At 43.9% G+C, this 19958-nt stretch overlaps 1 long non-coding RNA gene across 1 annotated transcript in view; it reads right to left on the reverse strand.

The window, feature by feature from the left end:
- Nucleotides 1-3087: 3087 nt before the first annotated feature.
- LOC140467192 (uncharacterized) overlaps nt 3088-19958 on the reverse strand; it is a 29696-nt gene continuing 12825 nt past the window's right edge. The window contains exons 2-3 of the long non-coding RNA XR_011955357.1: nt 11289-11349; nt 3088-3148 (exon numbers count right to left, since the gene is read on the reverse strand). This is a non-coding gene — a long non-coding RNA (uncharacterized lncRNA). The remainder of the gene's footprint in view (nt 3149-11288; nt 11350-19958) is intronic.

The raw sequence follows: 19958 nt of genomic DNA on the forward strand, positions 1-19958 counted from the left end.
AATTCCCAGTGACTCCATCCAGTTTTGCTGGGACTCTTTGATGCTACACTTGGTTGAATGCGGCCTTGATGTCAAGAGCTGTCACGCTCACCTCACCTTTGCAATTCGGATATTTTGTTCATATTTCAAATAAGGCTGTAATGGAGTCAGGAGCTGAGTGACCCTGTTGGAACCCAAACTGGATGGGAGTAAGCAGGTTATTTGTTTGCTGCTGTTAGCACTGTTGAAATCTCCTTCCCTCACATTGCTAATGATAGAGAGTAGACTGATATGGCAGCAATTTGTTGTGTTGGATTTGTCCTGCTTTTTGTGGAAACCCCTGGGCCATTTTGCACATTACTGGGTAAATATCAGTGTTATAGATGCACAGGATCAGCTTGGCTAGTGGTATGGCAAGTTCTGAACCATATGTCTTTAATACTATTGCTGGAATGTTGTCCCTTATAGCTATATCTTGGTATCAAATGGAGTGAATTGAATTGGTTAAAGACTGGCATCTGTAATGCTGGGAACATCTAGAGGAGGCTAGAGATAGATTAGTGATTTGGCATGTCTGGCTGAAGCAAGTGCTTGAACGTTATCATTTACACTAATGTGAGGCCCCCTGTCATTGATGATGAGGATACCTGTGGAGCTAACAATTCTGGTTCGTTATTTAGTTGTCTATTGCCATTCGTGACAGGACTGCGGATCCATTGGTTCTGATCCATCTTAGCTCTCGAAGAGTGTGGCGCTAGAAAAGCACGTCCGTCAGGCAGCAGCCGAGGAGCAGAAGAGTCAACGTTTTGAGCATAAGCTCTTCTTAAGGAATGAGGGTGTGGCCCAAGGGGGCTGAAAGATAAATGGTAGGCGGGTGGGGCTGGGGGGAAGTTAGCTGGGAATGCGATAGGTAGATGAGGGTAGGGGTGAAGGTGATAGGTCAGAGAGGAGTGTGGAGTGGAGAGGTGGGAAGGAAGAATGGACAGCTCGGACAGTTCCAGAGGGCGGGTGCTGAGTTGGAAGGTTAAATCTGGGATAAGGTGGGGGGACAGGAAATGAGAAAACAGGTGAAATCCACACTGATCCCGTGTGGTTGGAGAATCCCAACGCGGAATTTGAGACATTCTTCCTCCAGGCATCAGATGGCTAGAGTTTGGTGGTGGAGGAGGTCCAAGACCTGCATGTCCTTGGCAGAGTGGGAAGGGGAGTGAAGTGTTTGGCCACAGGGCGGTGGGGTTGTTTAGTGTGTGTGTCGCGGAATTGTTCTCTGAAATATCCGCAAGTTGGAGTTCTCTCTCCCCAATGTAGAGGAGACCACACCGAGAGCAACGGACACAGTAAATGATGTGTGTGGAAGTACAGGTAAATTTCTGTTGGATGTGGAAGAATCCTTTGGGGCCTCAGATGGAGGTGAGGGGGGGGGAGGTGTGGGCGCAAGTTTTGCACTTCTTATGATGGCAGGGGAATGTGCTTAGAGGGGAGGGTGGGCTGTTGGGGGACATGGACTTAACAAGGGATTTGTGGAGGGATTTCCAGGATGTAGATAAGAGTGAGGAGAGAATTATATCCCTAGTGGTGGGGTCTATTTATAAGTGGCAGAAATGGTGGAGGATGGTGCATTGTATTCAGACATTAGTGGAGTACTGTCCTTATTGCGATTGGAGGGGTGGGGTTAAAGGGCAGAAGTGCAGGAAGTGGAGGAGATATGCTGGAGGGCATTGTCAATCACATGGGAGGGGAAATTGTGGTCTTTGATGAAGGAGACCACCTTGGATGTTGTATGGTGGAATTTGTCCTCCTGGGAGCAGGCACGGCACAGGAGAGGAACTGGGAAGTAAGGATAGTGTTTTCACAGGAGGCAGGGTGGGAGGAAGTGTAGTCCAGGAAGATGTGGGAGTCAGTGGGTTTGTAGTAGATGTCTCTGTTGAGTTGGTCACCAGAAATGGAAGGTCCAGGAAGGTCCTCTCAGATGGTCTAAGTGAACTTGAGGTCAGTATGGAAGGTGCTCATGAAGTTGATGAACTGTAGAACCTCCTCATGGGAGCATGAGGTGGCGCCTATACAGTCATGGATGTAGCCCCGCCCTCATCTCCAATCTATCACCTTCATCTCTACCTTCAGCTACCTATCGTATTCCCATCTAACTTCCCCCAAGCCCCACCCTCCTTCCCATTTATCTCACAGCCCCCTTGCTAATGAAGGGCTTATGCTCAAAACATCAATTCTCCTGCTCCTCAAATGCTGCCTGTGCTTTTCCAGCACCACACTTTTCAACTCTGATTTCCAACATCTACAGTCCTTACTTTCTCCATCTTAGCTCTGTCTATCAATGCTGCTTACGGTATTTTCCACTCAAGTAGTCCTGTTTTGTAGCTTCACCAGGTTGACATTCCACACTGTAAGTAATCTAATCTAATCTAATCTTGTAGTATAATTGGTGCTGCTCCTGGCATGCCCTCCCACACTCTCTATTGAACAAGGGTTGATCTCCTGGATTGAAGGTCATTATTGGTGCTATCAAGCCATTCTTGGTGATGGACATTGAAGTCCCTGACACAGAGCACATTCCACCCTTTCTACCCTCAGTGCTTCCTTCAAGTGATGTTCGACATAAACAAGTATTGTTTCATCCACCACAGTGGTGGGTTTAGAGGTGGTAGGTGTGGTAATGGAGTACTTGATAATCAGTAGGTAGTTTCCTTATCCATGTTTGACCTGTCCATGATGCCATGAGATTTCAAGAAGTTGTCAAAGCTGAGAACTCCCAGGGCAACTGACCCTTAAGTGCACAACCTCTGGTGGTTCTGTTCTCCTGGGTGGGACAGGACATCCGGGAGTGGAATAGTACTGAGGGTGTCAGGGACACTGTCCGGGTGGGACAGGAAATCTGGGGTGGGGTGGGGGGATGGTGCTGAAGGTGTCAGGGACACAGTCTGTAAGGTACAATTTTGTGAATATGACGATGTCAGGCTGTTGCTTGACTGGTCCATGGGACAGTTCGCTCATTGTGAGCTACTGAAAAACAGGTTCACATAGCAAAACATAGCACAATAACATTACAAGGATGAGGAGATCGCATAAATTGAGATTTACCATTGAAACTGGCAGGATTCCTACATCTTCTTTATGTCCAGGACTGCAGCAGTCGGAAGTAATCAGTAGTGAATCACTGGAGATATATATATATGGAAATATTAATAATAAATATTAACAAACTTGTAAAAGATGCAGATTTCCAAACATAATTTATTGGAGAGTATATGACTGCAACATTATTTATTGCACTCTCATCAGCTACAATGATAGAAGTACCCAAATACTTGGTTTAGAAATATTATTTGATTTAAGCGTGGTATATTCCCCACTACTCGGCAATATTTTCATCAAACCATGATATCGTCCAATTGCCAGGTGCTTCGTAGCAGCATCCTTTCATTTATATGGTGAGATTATTTTTTTTTTTTCTGTCACAGATATTGAGTCCGTGACTGGAAATAAAAATGATTATTGGATCATGGAAAACAAATCACAGCCTGCAGTGTGTAAAGAAAAGAGAATTTAACTCTGAGTACAGTATTAAGATGAATGATGAGCAGAGTATACCTGAGAAGGTTGTTCAGGTATAGTATCTAGTAAGAGCAGGGCTTGGGTTTTACAAAACTAAGGTTGGGATGTCATGCCTAGCATTAGGAATAGTACCATTAATAAGGAGCTGGCTCTATCCCCTGTAGATGGATTATTATCACTGTTCTTCAATGCACTCATCTATCATTCTTCAGAGCCACCTCTGCATGCTGATGGCTTGGAAAATTGTGTGAGCTTATTGGCTGAACCAGCAAATGGGTAATGTTTGGGAAGATAAATTGCAGAGATGGGTCAGCATTCCTCTACCTTTCTGGTCAACAACATCTCCTGTCAATTGAGGGCAGAGTAGCACAACCATTAAGGTCATCATCACAGGTGCATCAGATACCAGGAAACTATTCACTCCAGCTGACTTACCTCGAGCCATCTCGAGTCTGTTTTTCCACTGGACCTAGATGAAGGAAGCTGACAAACTCTGAGCAATTTTGTTTTCCACAATCTAATTTACACATTGGTGGTATTTTCATCTCCATGACTCTGCATCATTTCCAAAATCCTAGGATGATGAACTCATGGTGGAATAATGTGGAGATGCCGGTGTTGGAGCGGGGTGGACAAAATTAAAAATCACACAACACCAGGTTATAGTCCAACAGGTTTATTTGGAAGCACTAGCTTTCAGAACGCTGCTTCTTCATCAGGTAGCTAGTGGGGCAGGATTACAGGATATAGAATTTATAGTAAAAGATCAAGGTGTCATACAACTGATGTGATTTATTGAACAGACGTGGTTGACTCTTAAGTCTTTAATCACTTTAGTGGAGAAAGTTAATGCTGACTGCTGTTGTAAATGAAATAGGAATTGAGGTACATTATTAGTTATGCAGCAGCACATGAATATTATCTTACATCTAGTAGTTACACAGTAAGTTTAATATAAGTCGACTAAGCCCAGAGTTGATGTCTGACATCCTGAAAAGTGATAAAGCATCATTCCCTCATCTGGTCAAAGACTGTATTTCCTGTGTATTGACTTGCAACAATACCACTGTTGCAGTAAAATGGACATTAAGTTATACAGTTCCTGACCTTGGAAAGGCCTTATTATCAAAGCTCAATACAAAACAGGACCTAATCACTTCTCTGAAACATAAGCCAAAAATAAATTTGGAAATCTGAAATTTAAAAGAAAAACATAAACAACTGGAAGTACTCAAAACGTCCAGCAGCAGCATCTGTGGCTAGAGGAACAGTTAGTGTTTCAAGGTAGATCTTGGTTCTTCTTCAGACCTGAAGTAAGCGAAAAATGTGATAGGTATGAAGTGATATGATAGGTTTTATGCTGTTGAAGGTTATAGAACACACAAAATTAGAAATTACAGGCAACATCTATGGAGAGAAAACAGAGGTACTGTTTCATGTCCAGTGACCCATGACCCACCTTCGGAGAAGGACTTGGATAAAGTAAAGTGGGAGAGAGTAAATGACCAACATGTCATGGAAAAAAGGCAAAGGAAATGATCATGGTTAATCAAAGAGACAAAGGATTGGTCATGAATGAGAGCTAATCGCAGATTAATGAAGAATTCTGACCAAAAGCAAGATCATCAAGGTTTCAGACTTGCACGTGACAAAAAGGCAGAAGTAACATGGAGGGCAGAGTTCATGGTGAGTTCAGAAGGACATAAAGTGCCTCACTGGAAGATAAAGTGCACTGAGCTTCACTGAAACCTATTGCAATGACAGCAATGTCAATGTGGGAGTAAAGAGGCGAGGAATGTTTGAAACGTAAATGGCTCGGATCTCGTGGTCACGCTTGCAGACCCAGTAAAACTGCCCACAAAGCAATTTGAAACAATCCAGACCTGATATTCGCATTGCACAGCAGATTGCATTGTGAACAGTAAATACAGTAGACCAAATTGAAAGATTTACAAATAAATTGCTGTTTCACATGGAAGGAGTCTTTTAGACCTTGGACAGTGAGGAAAGATGAAATAAAAGGCAACATCTCCAACAACTGCTTCGAAACTTGCAGCAGCAAGGAAATGAAGGTTTGGGGTGTTTGGAGGAGATGACCAAGTGACTGCAGAAGGAATGATCCCTTTGGAATGGTGAGGTGGAGTGGAGGAGAGGGACTGATGCATTTTTAGAATTAGATTCAGAATTTATTGTCACTTTTACTCAATGAATACAGTGAAAAGACCACCATGCCAGGCTGAGGCTGCCACCCTGGGCCGAGAGGATGCTACACTGGGAGACAGTTACAATAGGCAAGGAGGCTGCGACACTACATCTGGAGGGCGCTATGGGAGACTGCTGCACCAAGTTAGGAGACTGTTGGGCCAGGCCAGGAGGTCACCACGCCACCTCGGGAGGCTGGTGCACCAGACTGAGAGTTGTTGGAGGTTGGGGTTATCGTCAGAGGCCACAAGTTATTGCCGGAGGCCGGGAATCATCACAGGTCATGAGAGAAGATGTAAAAATAAAGAAAAAACTAACAGGAAATAAAGAGATGAAAAGAAGGAGAAGAAGAATGGGAGAGCGGATAAGCTCCACCTGAAGTATCCTGCTCCGCCGCCATCTTGGAGCCCTCCATTCAATGGTGGAACTATGGTGAGGCAATATGGAGGTTGGTAGGAAGGTAAACGAGGACAAAAGAAACCTTATTGTGGTTCTAGGTGGAAGTTGGAAGGAGTTAGGGCAGAGGAAAACAAACAGGTTGGCCAGTGTTATGGGCCCTGTTAAACACAATGGAGAATAGTCCTTCATTGAGCAAAGAGGCTGACATTTCAGAAGGGAGGAGGATACTTCATTGGAAAATGTGCACATGAAGCTGGAGAAACTGGGAGAATGGACCAAAGTCTCTACAGGATGCTACGTGTGAGCAGTGTATTGGAGGTAGCTGTGGGCATTTGAGGACTTATAATGCATACTTATAGAGTCATTTGAGTGGGAGCAGCGGCCGAGGAAAAACGAACCCGGGAGACTACAGCTAAGGTAAGACAGTTTGTTTCAAAATTACTTACCTGTAGCGGGCAGCGGAAGTGAGGTTGGAGCGCATAGCTGGGCGGGAAGGCAAGTGATTAGTATTTGAGTGGGTGTGTTCTAAACCCCAGGTCCTACTCCCGTAGGGCCTCCCTCCCACCCTCCTCCTCTAACCTAACTTTAAAGTCCACAGGTTATTGACTCAGTGTTCTTGTTTTTGGAGACAGTGTACAGTCATGGCAGCACAGGCGGTGGAATGTTCCTCCTGCAGGATGTTTGAGGTAGGGGTGACCACCGATACTCCTGCCGACTTCGTGTGCAGGAAATGCAGTCAGATCCTGATCCTCACCGAACGAGTTAGGGAACTGGAACTGGAACTGGATGAGCTGAGGATTATTCGAGAGGCTGAGAGGGTGATCGATAGAAGCTACAGGGACATAGTTACGCCAGAGAACAGAGGTAGCTGGGTAACAGTTAGAGGTGGGAAGGGGAAGAAACAGGCAGTGCAGGGTTCCCCTGTAGTCGTTCCCCTAAAAAATAAGTATGCAGCTTTGGAAACTGTTGGGGGGGACAGCCTTGCAGGTGTAAGCTGCAGTGAAGGGGTCTGTGGCTCTGAGATTCAGAAGGGAAAGGGGGAGAAGAAGAGAGCGCTAGTTATAGGGGACTCTCTAGTTAGAGGGACGGACAGGCGGTTCTGTGGACATGGGCAAGACTCTCGGATGGTTTGTTGCCTCCCGGGTGCTAGGGTCCGAGACGTCTCGGACCGTGTCTTCAGAATCCTTAAGGGGGAGGGTGTGCAGCCAGAAGTCGTGGTACACATTGGCACCAACGACATAGGTAGGAAGAGGGGCGGGGAGGTCATTCAAGAGCTCAAGGAGTTAGGCTGGAAGCTAAAAGCTAGGACAGACAGAGTCGTCATCTCTGGGTTGTTGCCGGTGCCACGTGACAGAGAGGCAAAGAATAGGGAGAGAGTGCAGTTGAACACGTGGCTGCAAGGATGGTGTAGGAGGGAGGGCTTCAGATATTTGGACAATTGGACTGCATTCTGGGGAAGGTGGGACCTGTATAAACAGGACGGGTTGCACCTGAACCAGAAGGGCACCAATATCCTGGGGGGTAGGTTTGCTAGCACTCTTCGGGGGGGTTTAAACTAATTTGGCAGGGGGATGGGATCCGGACTTGTAGTCCAGCAAGTAAGCTAGCTGTGTGTCAGGATGTCCAAGACTGTAGGGAGGCTGTGGAGAAGGTAGCACTGACAGGGACTACTTACAGACACAGAGATGGGCTCAAGTGCGTATACTTCAATGCAAGGAGTATCAGAAATAAGGTGGGTGAACTTAAGGCATGGATCGGTACCTGGGACTACGATGTTGTAGCCATCACGGAAACATGGATAGATGAGGGACAGGAATGGCTGTTGGAGGTTCCTGGGTACAGATGTTTCAGTAAGATTAGGGAGGGTGGTAAAAAAGGAGGGGGGGTGGCATTGCTAATTAGAAATGGTATAACGGCTGCAGAAAGGAAGTTTGAGGGGGATCTGCCTCTGGAGGTAGTATGGGCTGAAGTCAGAAATAGGAAAGGTGCAGTCACCTTGTTGGGTGTTTATTATAGGCCCCCCAATAGCAGCAGAGATGTGGAGAAACAGATTGGGAAACAGATTTTGGAAAGGTGCAGAAGCCACAGGGTCGTAGTCATGGGCGACTTCAACTTCCCAAATATTGATTGGAAGCTCTTTAGATCAAGTAGATTGGATGGGGCGGTGTTTGTGCAGTGTGTCCAGGAAGCTTTTCTAACGCAGTATGTAGATTGTCCAACCAGAGGGGAGGCCATATTGGATTTGGTACTCGGTAACGAACCGGGACAAGTGGTGGGCTTGTTAGTGGGTGAACATTTTGGTGATGGCGACCACAATTCTGTGACTTTCACCTTGGTTATGGAGAGAGATAGGTGCGCACAACAAGGAAGTTTCTACAATTGGGGGAAGGGAAATTACGATGCTGTAAGACAGGATTTGAGGAGCATACGTTGGGAGCATAGGCTGTCAGGGAACGATGTGGTGGAAATGTGGGACTTTTTCAAGGAGCAGATACGACGTGTCCTTGATATGTATGTACCGATCAGGCAGGAAAGAAATGGTCGTGTGAGGGAGCCTTGGTTGACGAGGGAGGTTGAATGTCTAGTAAAGAGGAAGAAGGAGGCTTACATAAGGTTGAGGAAACAAGGTTCAGACAGAGCAGTGGAGGGATACAGGATAGCCAGAAGGGACCTGAAGAAAGGGATTAGGAGAGCTAAGAGAGGGCATGAAAAATCCCTGGCGGATAGGATCAAGGATAACCCCAAGGCATTCTATGCGTATGTGAGAAACCTGAGAATGACGAGAACGAGGGTAGGTCCGATCAAGGACAGTGGTGGGAGACTGTGTATTGAGTCGGAAGAGATAGGAGAGGTCTTGAACAAGTACTTCTCTTCAGTATTTACGAACGAGAGGGACTGTATTGTTGAAGAGGAGAGTGTGAAACGGACTGATAAGCTAGAAGAGATATCTGTTAGGAAGGAAGATGTGTTGGACATTTTGAACAACTTGAGGATAGACAAGTCCCCCGGGCCTGACGGGATATATCCTAGGATTATGTGGGAAGCAAGAGAGGAAATTGCAGTACCGTTGGCAATGATCTTCTCGTCTTCACTGGCAACGGGGGTGGTACCAGGGGACTGGAGAGTAGCGAATGTTGTGCCCCTGTTCAAAAAAGGGAATAGGGATAACCCCGGGAATTACAGGCCAGTTAGTCTTACTTCTGTGGTAGGCAAAGTAATGGAAAGGGTACTGAGGGATAGGATTTACGAGTATCTGGAACGGCACTGCTTGATTAGGGACAGCCAGCACGGATTTGTGAAGGGTAGGTCTTGCCTTACAAGTCTTATTGAATTCTTCGAGGAGGTGACCAAGCATGTGGATGAGGGTAGAGCAGTGGATGTAGTGTACATGGATTTTAGTAAGGCATTTGATAAGGTTCCCCATGGTAGGCTTATGCGGAAAGTCAGGAGGCATGGGATAGAGGGAAATTTGGCCAATTGGATAGAAAACTGGCTAACCGGTCGAAGTCAGAGAGTGGTAGTAGATGGTAAATATTCAGCATGGAGTCCAGTTACAAGTGGAGTTCCGCAGGGATCAGTTCTGGGTCCTCTGCTGTTTGTAATTTTTATTAATGACTTAGATGAGGGAGTCGAAGGGTGGGTCAGTAAATTTGCAGATGATACAAAGATAGGTGGAGTTGTGGACAGTGAGGAGGGCTGTTGTCGGCTGCAGAGGGACTTAGATAGGATGCAGAGCTGGGCTGAGGAGTGGCAGATGGAGTTCAACCCTGCCAAGTGTGAAGTTGTCCATTTTGGAAGAACAAATAAGAATGCGGAATACAGGGTTAATGGTAGGGTTCTTGGTCAGGTGGAGGAACAGAGGGATCTTGGGGTCTATGTACATAGATCTTTGAAGGTTGCCACTCAGGTGGATAGAGTTTGTAAGAAGGCCTATGGAGTATTATCGTTCATTAGCAGAGGGATTGAATTCAAGAGTCGTGAGGTGATGTTGCAGCTGTACAGGACTTTGGTTAGGCCACATTTGGAGTACTGTGTGCAGTTCTGGTCGCCTCACTTTAGGAAAGATGTGGAAGCTTTGGAGAGGGTGCAGAGAAGATTTACCAGGATGTTGCCTGGAATGGAGAGTAGGTCGTACGAGGATAGGTTGAGAGTTCTCGGCCTTTTCTCGTTGGAACGGCGAAGGATGAGGGGTGACTTGATAGAGGTTTATAAGATGATCAGAGGAATAGATAGAGTAGACAGTCAGAAACTTTTTCCCCGGGTACAACAGAGTGTTACAAGGGGACATAAATTTAAGGTGAAGGGTGGAAGGTATAGGGGAGATGTCAGGGGTGGGTTCTTCACCCAGAGAGTGGTGGGGGCATGGAATGCGCTGCCCGTGGGAGTGGTAGAGTCAGATTCATTGGCGACCTTTAAGCGGCATTTGGATAGGTACATGGATGGGTGCTTAATCTAGGATAGAAGTTCGGCACAACATCGTGGGCCGAAGGGCCTGTTCTGTGCTGTATTGTTCTATGTTCTATGTTCTATGTTCTATGTTCTAGAACCTAAATCCAGAAATAGAGACAGAAACGTCAAGGAAGGGAAAGGAAGTGTTGAAGATGCTCGATGCGAATTGAGCGAAGGATCGAAATTGGAAGCAATGTTAATAAAGTTTGCTAGTTCTGGACAAGAAGGAGAAAGTTGCTCTGGTACAGCACTGGAACATGAGTAGGATCGTAATCATGGATCTGCCCATGTACTTCACAACAGCGACATAACTGGAACCCGTGCAGGTACCCATAGCAACAACGTTTAGTTGGAGAAAGTGAGATGAGTTAAAGGAGAAATCGTTCAAAGTGAGAACCAGCTCAGCCTGGCAGAGGAGTGTGTTGGTGGAAGGGGAAGAAACAGACTATTTTGGCAGGGCATTGAGGTGTAAAGAGATTGAACATTCATCGTGAAGAGGAGCTGGTTAGAGACAGGAACCTGGTCATTGTTGGAATGACTTAGGACATCAGGAAAGTCATGGAAAGAGACTGATTTAAAATCAGTGAAAACAATTCACTGGTTTAAACAGTTGATGCAGAAATTATATAGATGTTGGTGAAACTTATTGAAAGCAAATTGAAGACAGAATTTGTGCAAGTGATCTAAAGTACCTTTGCAGAATAGCTCCTCAATCTGCTGCATCAGTAGATCAGAGTGGAGGCCTGGAGGAAGCTGCAGAAAAGGAAAAAAAAGAAACACATGTGAGCTGTGAGTATGATCTACACAGCACAAGTTATATCTACATGCAGGAAACTAAAAGCAAATGCAAAAATGCTGTAAGATCTAAAGTTTTATTGATGATCCAGCAATAAGCCATAAGTAAAAGAAGCAGCGTCAACAAATTGTGTTCTGTAGGGCATATTGGGAGATTAGAGTCAAGATTAGAGTGGTGCTGGAAAAGCACAGCAGGTCAGGCAGCATCCGAGGATGAAGGGCTCCTGCCCGAAACGTAGATTTTCCTGCTCCTCAGATGCTGCCTGACCTGCTGTGCTTTTCCAGCACCACTCTAATCTTGACTCTAATCTCCAGCATCTGCAATTCTCAATTTTGCCATATTGGGAAATTGATTCTATTGTGAGATGGTGATTTTAAGGACAGAATCATCATGTCTACTTCCCAGTGTCTTATTTTTAAAGACAAAACTGTTTATGATGGAAGGGTACAGCTTACAGTAGTTAGTGTTGGAACTCAAGACAATTAGCTGTGATTGAGGGGTATTCAAACAGTTTATGTACACTTACCCAATCAGACTCGAATCAATATACTATGTATTTTCAAACACTCCAGTCACAATCCACACTGCAGCCAAAGGCTACCGCACACTGGGGAATAAATTCATTCTCAAGCAGTGACGCAGAACAGCCATTGTAAAACCCAACTGGCTCCTAAATCAAAGATCCCTATAATAGTTTGGAAGAGAATGCGTATTTGGACAGAGGGACTATAAACGAGAAAATAAAAAAAAACCTGCAGATGCTGAAAGTCTGAAATGGAAACAGAAAATGCTGGAAAAACCCAAGTGATCAGGTAGCATCATGTAAAGCTAGATTCTGTTGTTTGTGGTAAAGCTATTGTCCTGTTGACTCATCCAAAATGATTGAGTAATCTCTGCAGTGGGGTCTCTCCCTTTTCCAATGATAGTTTATACCTGGTGCCAAGCCAAAGGGATCTCTTGTTGTGCAGCAGCAGTGATGTCATCAAGTGGTAAACAGCCAATCACATTGAGAAATTCACACACAAAAAAACAGTAAATGAAAGAAAACAACATATTATTCTCTTCGAACTTAAGTTTTCAGAAAGTGAAAGAAATGATTGTTATTGAATTCAGAAGCTAATACAAAGATAAACAAGCTCTAAAATAGATGTAGTAATTTGAAAATTATGCATCTGTTTTCACTCTGGAGAATTCCAACATTCCACAAACATAAAGTGAACTTCTCAGAGCTTGTAGTATTATTTAATGCTATTTATAAATTTAATATTAAACACCCAGTCATAATTTATTGAACAAGGTGCATCTTATTCAAGAGTCTTTTCAAGAAGCATGGCACGGTGGCTCAGTGGTTCACGCTGCTACCTCATGGCACGAGGGACATGGGTTTGATGCTGGGTGACTCTCTGTGTGGAGTTTGCACATTCTCTGCATGGGTTTCCTCAGGTGCTCTGGTTTCCTCCCATAGTCCAAAGATGTGCAGGCCAGGTGAATTGGCCATGCTAAATTGCCCATAGTGTTCAGGTGTATGTACGTTAGGTGCATTAGTCAGGGGTAATGTAGAGTATTAGGGGAATGGGTCTGGGTGGGTTACTCCTTGGAGGGTCAGAATGGACTTGTTGGGCCTAATGGCCTGTTTCCACATTGTAGGGATTCGACGAAGACCAAAAGTATGAGAGTAGAATATTTATTACTTCAATTGAATGCCCATTGAGTGCCCTTTGGGTATGTCGACAGCAGCTCTTTCTGAGGAGTGTTATTTCTGTGTTATTCTCCACACTGGTAGACTCCAGAAATTCCTGTCAGTCAGGTATTCCGACTATGAGGAGTTTATGCATAATCAAGCCTCACTACTCGACCAGTTACATAATTACTCTAACTTCAATTACTAAATTGCTTTTCTTTTGTATGATCAGTCAGAATAAATGAAATAATTATTATAAATAAAACTTATTCTTGAGGCAAGTGGAAAACTCTAGCTAACCTTAAGCTATGATCCAGAATTAAAACTATGTTCCCACTAAAACAACACACACACACACACCCCATAAGCCATCCGTCGAGCTTATGGGCTAAAGGGAATAAAAACAGCCCTCCCTGTATACCAGAAGTTTAGAAACAAAGGATTAAATGTGCTGAGCTCTCGTATTTATGGGATCCACCGATAACAAAGTTGATCTATAGATTTTTGATAAATCTCCAGTCCTGATTCCGTCAAACTTAGATTTGATTCATTAGAGACTGGTCACAGTCCACCCCTTCAGCTTTTATCAGATTAATACAGATTTTGTTTCCAAAGGACTTCTATTGAGAACAGGATTTCTCTCTTTTCAGAGGAGCACCTTGCAATCCCTGTGGTGTCTTATTTACATTGATTCCTGTTTCTGTAGAACAGGGCTCTCAACCTAGAGAGAGGGTCGCTAGCAACAATTAGCATAAAAGCGCCTAGTCTTATCAAACAGTTTTTTATATAATGATTGAAACAATGACCCTTATCTTTTATCTCTTTAAAAGCTTTGCTAGTGTTGTTCTTCAAAACCACTTGATTTCCAGTCATACAATAGAGAACCATCGCACACATTAAACTGCTGGGTGTAATTTCCAAGAAATCGCATGGTAAAGCTGATTTAAATCGAGAAAGTGTCCAAAGAGTTAAAATTGTTACAATTCTTTCTCTGAGAGATCCACTCAGGAGCATTGACAGTCTCACTGACAGTTTCACTGTCATCACTACCCTGAAGTCTAAGCCATCATCTCTTATCAGAACAGAAAGAAGTTACATCTTTAACAGTTAGCAAAATGTTGTAATAAAGAGTTGCTAAATTCTTTCTGCTTTGATGAGAGGTCATTGACCTGATTCATTATTCCTGGACTTGCAAAGATGGCTTTGAAAGTGGTTCCAGGAGGAAATGTTGAAAGGATGGGTTTTGGATCTGTTGGCCAATCACTTGAGGCAGCTATCAAAGGCAGCAGCTACATACTTGGCAGTAGAAAATTACCACAGGTCACCCTGAGGAGGACCACCCCCTCCACAAGGAGTGGCCTGGAACACCTGAACAGAAATGAAGACCTCTTCCAAAAGGGCGTCATGACGGAGGTGCCTTCAATCATTGTCCTGCAGGGATAACACTTACCTCTGTAAGTGGGGCCTGCCAAGCCATCCTCAGCTATGGACCATCTGATTTGGTCTGTCACACCAACCTTCATAAAGGTAGACCCAGAGGTGCCCAGATGATTGCTCACTTACCCTCTCTCTATTTAAGAGGGTAGTGCCAGTGGTCAAGTGACTGGCAACTATGAGATCACTCTATTCAAACAGTTCACTTCATCCAGTTAACATTAGCATTATTCCACAGCAGATTGCCGTAGCTTTGATCATTCTACAGCTGATTCTTCTTACCTTTTAAAGCAACCTGAAATAGTTCCAATCTCTGATTATTAATGTAGTGTACAATATTCCATCCATTGACTCTGTTGCCCTCTCTGTAAAGATGCGATCTGACTGCTGAACTTTTCCTGGCTTTTCAGATCAAATATGGAAATTAAAGTCATGTGATTTCTAATAAGCATCAGCCAGTTTGGACCATCGGTTTTACAGCCATGCAGTAAACTGAAATCCCACCCAGTGAGTCATTGGGTTTTGCTTTATTGGTGGAAGCCATTCAATACATCACAGCTCGGCTAAGTTTCTCAAAGTGGTTCGCCGTCATTCTGAATTCCCTGCTCTTTCCCCAAAACTTATTCAGATACCTATTCATTAATGTTCTGCTTTCAGCACTGTTATTGGCAAGCCATTTTTGCTTTGGCATTTCTTTTCTGTAAAACCAAAACGTCTGATCACTCTCTTTAATTTGAAATTAATGTTGTCTGGTTGATGAGTGGCCAACAGTGTGAACCATTTTCCCAGAGTTCTCTGCTGTGAAATAGCAAGGGTTGAGACCAGAGGAGATGGCTATCATTCATGATGACATCCAGTCCGTCAAATCTAGAAAAAAAATGAACAAAAACTCTGAGCATTGAAGACAGTAAAGTTGCATTTGTGTAAAGAAAGGTGTTCCAATAATTTTCGTGCAACTTATATTTAACCATAATCATGTTACAGAGGCATCTGCAACAGGAAGATGAATGGTTGCAAGAATTTATATTCCAGAAGGGCATTCATCATGAAAATGTAGGAACAATTTGAGAAAGGCTAAATTTCTGAAGCTGCTGTATATTCAATGAGATTTTAAAGAATGCCATTTTGATTTGTAATTATCCTGTCCTAAAGTGACTGTTGCAGCTGTGTAGCCTTGTACAGTAGATAACTCACAGGAGAAGTGTGTAGATGATGTCAGCCAGTACATTTAATGTCCATTTGCTTTATCCATTTAAAAATGGCAAAATTCCACAGCAGATTGCAGACTTGATCATTCTACAGCTAATTCCACTTCCAATTAAAACCACATAGATTTACAAAACAGAAACATAATGCTGATTTGCTTTGGACTCATCAAAGCACAGAATACAAATTATGTAAATTAAATAAGAGCTGTCTGTCCATCCTGTCACTCAATGTCAGAAGTTGTCCCTTAGAGTCAAGGAAATGATGTCTCTCAGGCTAAATCAGTCCCCAGATGACTGAGGAGTCCAATTTTGGATCCATTAGCTTTGCTGCATTCAGGGCAGGTTGTTGTAAGAGGATATGGAAATGCAAATCCCAAATGGATTCCTTCTCCTTCCTTGGTTGCAATCATTCCACCTCCCATCTTCTAAGGGCCTTGCACATTGATGGATCTGGAAGTTACATGATAATGGGACAGTAGCTTTCTCCTCCCAAACAGAATGTTAATGACTCCGTGTTTAAGGAATCCTTCAGCATATCCTTCTTCCCTTTCCCTTTGCTTTGGTTAGCCTTTCACCAGCAATGATGAGAGAAGAAATCTAATGAGTGAGGTTGTTTTTTTGTATCTAGATGCAATAACTCATCCATCTGAGTGGGGTTCATCAGGAGCTGGTTGACATACTTCAATACTTGTTGATGTAGCTTCTAGAAGTTCATTCCCATCGGTCCAGTGGTCCTCCCTTCAACCTTCAGGATTAACTATGTGCACTGTTCACGGAAGCTCTTCAGGATTTTACTGTAACATTGATGGATGGTCTAGGTTTCACTGCAGTAGAGGAAGGTGGTCAAGACAACAGTCTTACAGGCCAGGATCTTTATTGATTCAAGAGGTCCCTATTAACAAAAGACAGTGTCACAGCTTGAAGAATGCTGGCATATTGACTCAATACTAGACTTCTTAAATAAGGATAGCCCTTTGGAAGAGTTGGCTGCCGGGAGCTATAATTTTGCACATACTCCAGAGCCTCGCTACCTAGAGAAGGACATGCTTAGCTGGCCTGAGGAAGGTTGATGGATGACCTTTATCTTGGTGGTGTTTCAGGACTGGCAAAGCATCAAATACTGAAAAAGTCAAAGATTCTTTTGCATGTACTCTGCAGAGTAATCCATCACGTGACAGTCAACTGCAAACTGAAGGACATTCGTATCCATGGTGGTGAGTTTTGTTTCTGCCTGAAAGCAACCAAGCTTGACCTGCTTCCCGTCCAGTTCATATTGAATGCTGATACTGGGGTCATAAGTCGTCTGGGATGAAGTGGATGATAGTGCTTAGGTAGATGATAGATGATGTTGGCCAATTTACATAACTTATTTTACCTTTGGTCTGAGTGTAAAAAACATCAGTTTCAGGATTGAGACAATGATATTGCCATACTGAAGTCTCTAATCAGTTACAGGATGACCAGGTCAGCAGGACTCTGAGGTTGTCTGGAGCTACACAGGGATTTTAAGAGGAACTCCTCAGAAACAGGATACATACAGCTCAGGAGGATAGGAACCAGTATCTTAGCTGTGATGGATGGGAGGGAATATCTTCTATAGCTTTCACATTCAGATTTACTGGTGTAGGTAGCCACAATGATCATGTTCTTGGAATCCCTGGGAATCCCAAAGACAGAGTATGAGCTGATGGAGTCATGATGCTAGCCAACAGCTACCAGCATGGTCAGTCTCAGTGGGTATAGCATTTGGCTCACACGTTTAGTTGCTTTTCATCTGTTGGATGGCCCACTTAAGATAATCAATGATTGATGGATCACCAACTGAAACCTTCCCAGTCTGTTATGGGATGGTTTGTGAGATCTTCTTCAATAAGGTGGATACCCAGTTGAGAAGGAGTTCAAAGCTTTCCTTGACTGGTGACAATGTTGACAGATGGCATTGTCATCCATGAGGAGCTGGGAGCTGACCTGCAGTCTATCATTTGCCATGGTGACCTGGGAGGAGTTGTACATGTCCCGCTGCTCAGCATAAACCTGAGCTTGTGTTTCTTCTCCATGCACTGTTTGTTCTTAATGTCACAAAAGACGTTGCTGGATCTCAGCCTTCAGATGATGGGGCATAGTCATTATTCACTTTTCGGGTGATGAAAACTGTCTGCTTCTGCTTGAGGAGATCAGGGATCTAATTGCCAGCCACTGGCTACTTGCTGGCCATTCAGTGGGGTTAACTTTAACCTGGTAAAAACAATGACTGCAGATGCTGAAAACCAAATACTGGATTAGTGGTGCTGGAAGAGCACAGCAGTTCAGGCAGCATCCAACGAGCAGCGAAATCTGATTTCGCTGCTCATTGGATGCTGCCTGAACTGCTGAGCTCTTCCAGCACCACTAATCCAGTATTAACTTTAACCTGACCTCACTCAGTGAGAAGCTGAGTGTTTTGGGTGTAGTGCTGGCTTTACAACATGTCTGCTTTCATGATTTGGAGAAGCTGGTGTTGGACTGGGGTGGACAAAGTTAAAAGTCACACAACACCAGGTCATGGTCCAATGGGTTCAATTGGAAGCACTAGTTTTCGGAGCGCCCCTCCTTCGTCAAATGGTTGTAGGAGCAGTGCTCCAAAAGCTAGTGTTTCCAATCAAATCTGTTGGACCATGACCTGGTGTTGTGTGATTTTTAACTGTCTGCTTTCACTCTGCAATGAAGCAATTGGACAGCATTATTGGCAGGTTGTGTGTTATCACACAGGCATTAACATGAGTTTCCCGCCCAGTGAATATGATTACTTACTCTTAAGACTTTTAACTCAAAGTTGCTCTTACTTCATCACTTCACTGCATGCAAAGTGCAGTGTGGGCCCTTTTTAGACATTAACAGGGCAAACAGTCTTCCTCAAATATCTCGAAATCTTGCAATGACAGAACAGACACCGAACCTTGGAGTATCTTGCATTAGGAATGACGTCTACCCCTTAGATTTTGATCTGACTGTCAGGGCTGACTACTGTGGATTCCACAGAAAGTCCTTTCATTGGGAGATCATTCAGTTCAGTTTATGCTTCTATCAAACACCTGTCTGAATGAAAATAAAAACGTTATTGCATTGGACAAATCAATCACAATGGAAGCACACTGAGAAATTGTGTAACATATTCAGTGATGGCATTTTCCAGTGACTGGCAAGACCTCCTGACTTCAGTTTATGTGGTGGGCATATTAAAGCAACCTACAAACAGTGGCAATCTGAATTTATAACATTCCAGACCTTCACATCTGTAAAGAGAAAAATAAAATTAACTTCACTTTTAGTCACTTCAACTGAAGTGGCTTTCCAAATGTTGATTTCATTTTCCCTTCACTGGGCTTGCTGTGTTTTTGTGCAATTTGTGATTTTTTTGGACACCTTTGATCAGTTTGTAAAATCAGATTTTCACCTCTGTCAAATATTGATTTGTACAAAGGCAGAACAATGGAACTAATCAGAAACTTGGAAATCATGGGCTAGAGCGAGTCAGCCTGAGGCGCACTGATCCCACAGTCCCAGGAAGTTTGTTATCTTCAATGATGCACCTATTTATGACCCTCTCATAGTGAAAGGTCCGTTCCATCTTATGAAACACAAGCTCACCATCCAAACAAACGACAATACAATTTACTTCTAAGATGGTTGGCTGGGTCTTAGCGGCAATTGGTTAATTGTAATTTTCATCGATTTTCTTGGAGAGTTTACCTCCAAGATGGGTTTTCTCACATTACTGTCCCAAATTCATCTCATTAACTGGGTACCAAACTCCATGAGACCTGGCCATCCAATGCTAACATGGTTCTCCTATTCACTATAGAAAGAAATATTCAGTACTGCTGGGATAGCCTAGGATCCCTCAAGTTCTGCTCTATCTCTAAAGGTTGTGTCAACCTGGTCAAGTGCTGGCAGTTTGGAGCCATTCATTGCACCATGACTAACTTGCCCTGGACAAAGCAGGTAAGGGGAAATCAATGTTCCACTTTGTGGACCAGGAATTGGACGTTTTGGTGGATGGGTGGTGTAGAGGGTGTGCATCATTTTCCCTCAGGACTGACAAAGGAAGCCACAACACCAGACCTTGCCAGCCTGTCTCAATGTTGCCACCCAAGTCAGTACCATCTCGCAGTCTGAAGGAATGCCCAACAGGGTCACAAGAAGGTCAGTGACTTTCTCCATCCTGCCAGGGTAAGTGCCACCATCTTTGCTCTGTTACCTCACA

This window comes from Chiloscyllium punctatum, chromosome 45, assembly GCF_047496795.1.
Source record: "Chiloscyllium punctatum isolate Juve2018m chromosome 45, sChiPun1.3, whole genome shotgun sequence".
Lineage (NCBI taxonomy): Eukaryota > Metazoa > Chordata > Chondrichthyes > Orectolobiformes > Hemiscylliidae > Chiloscyllium > Chiloscyllium punctatum.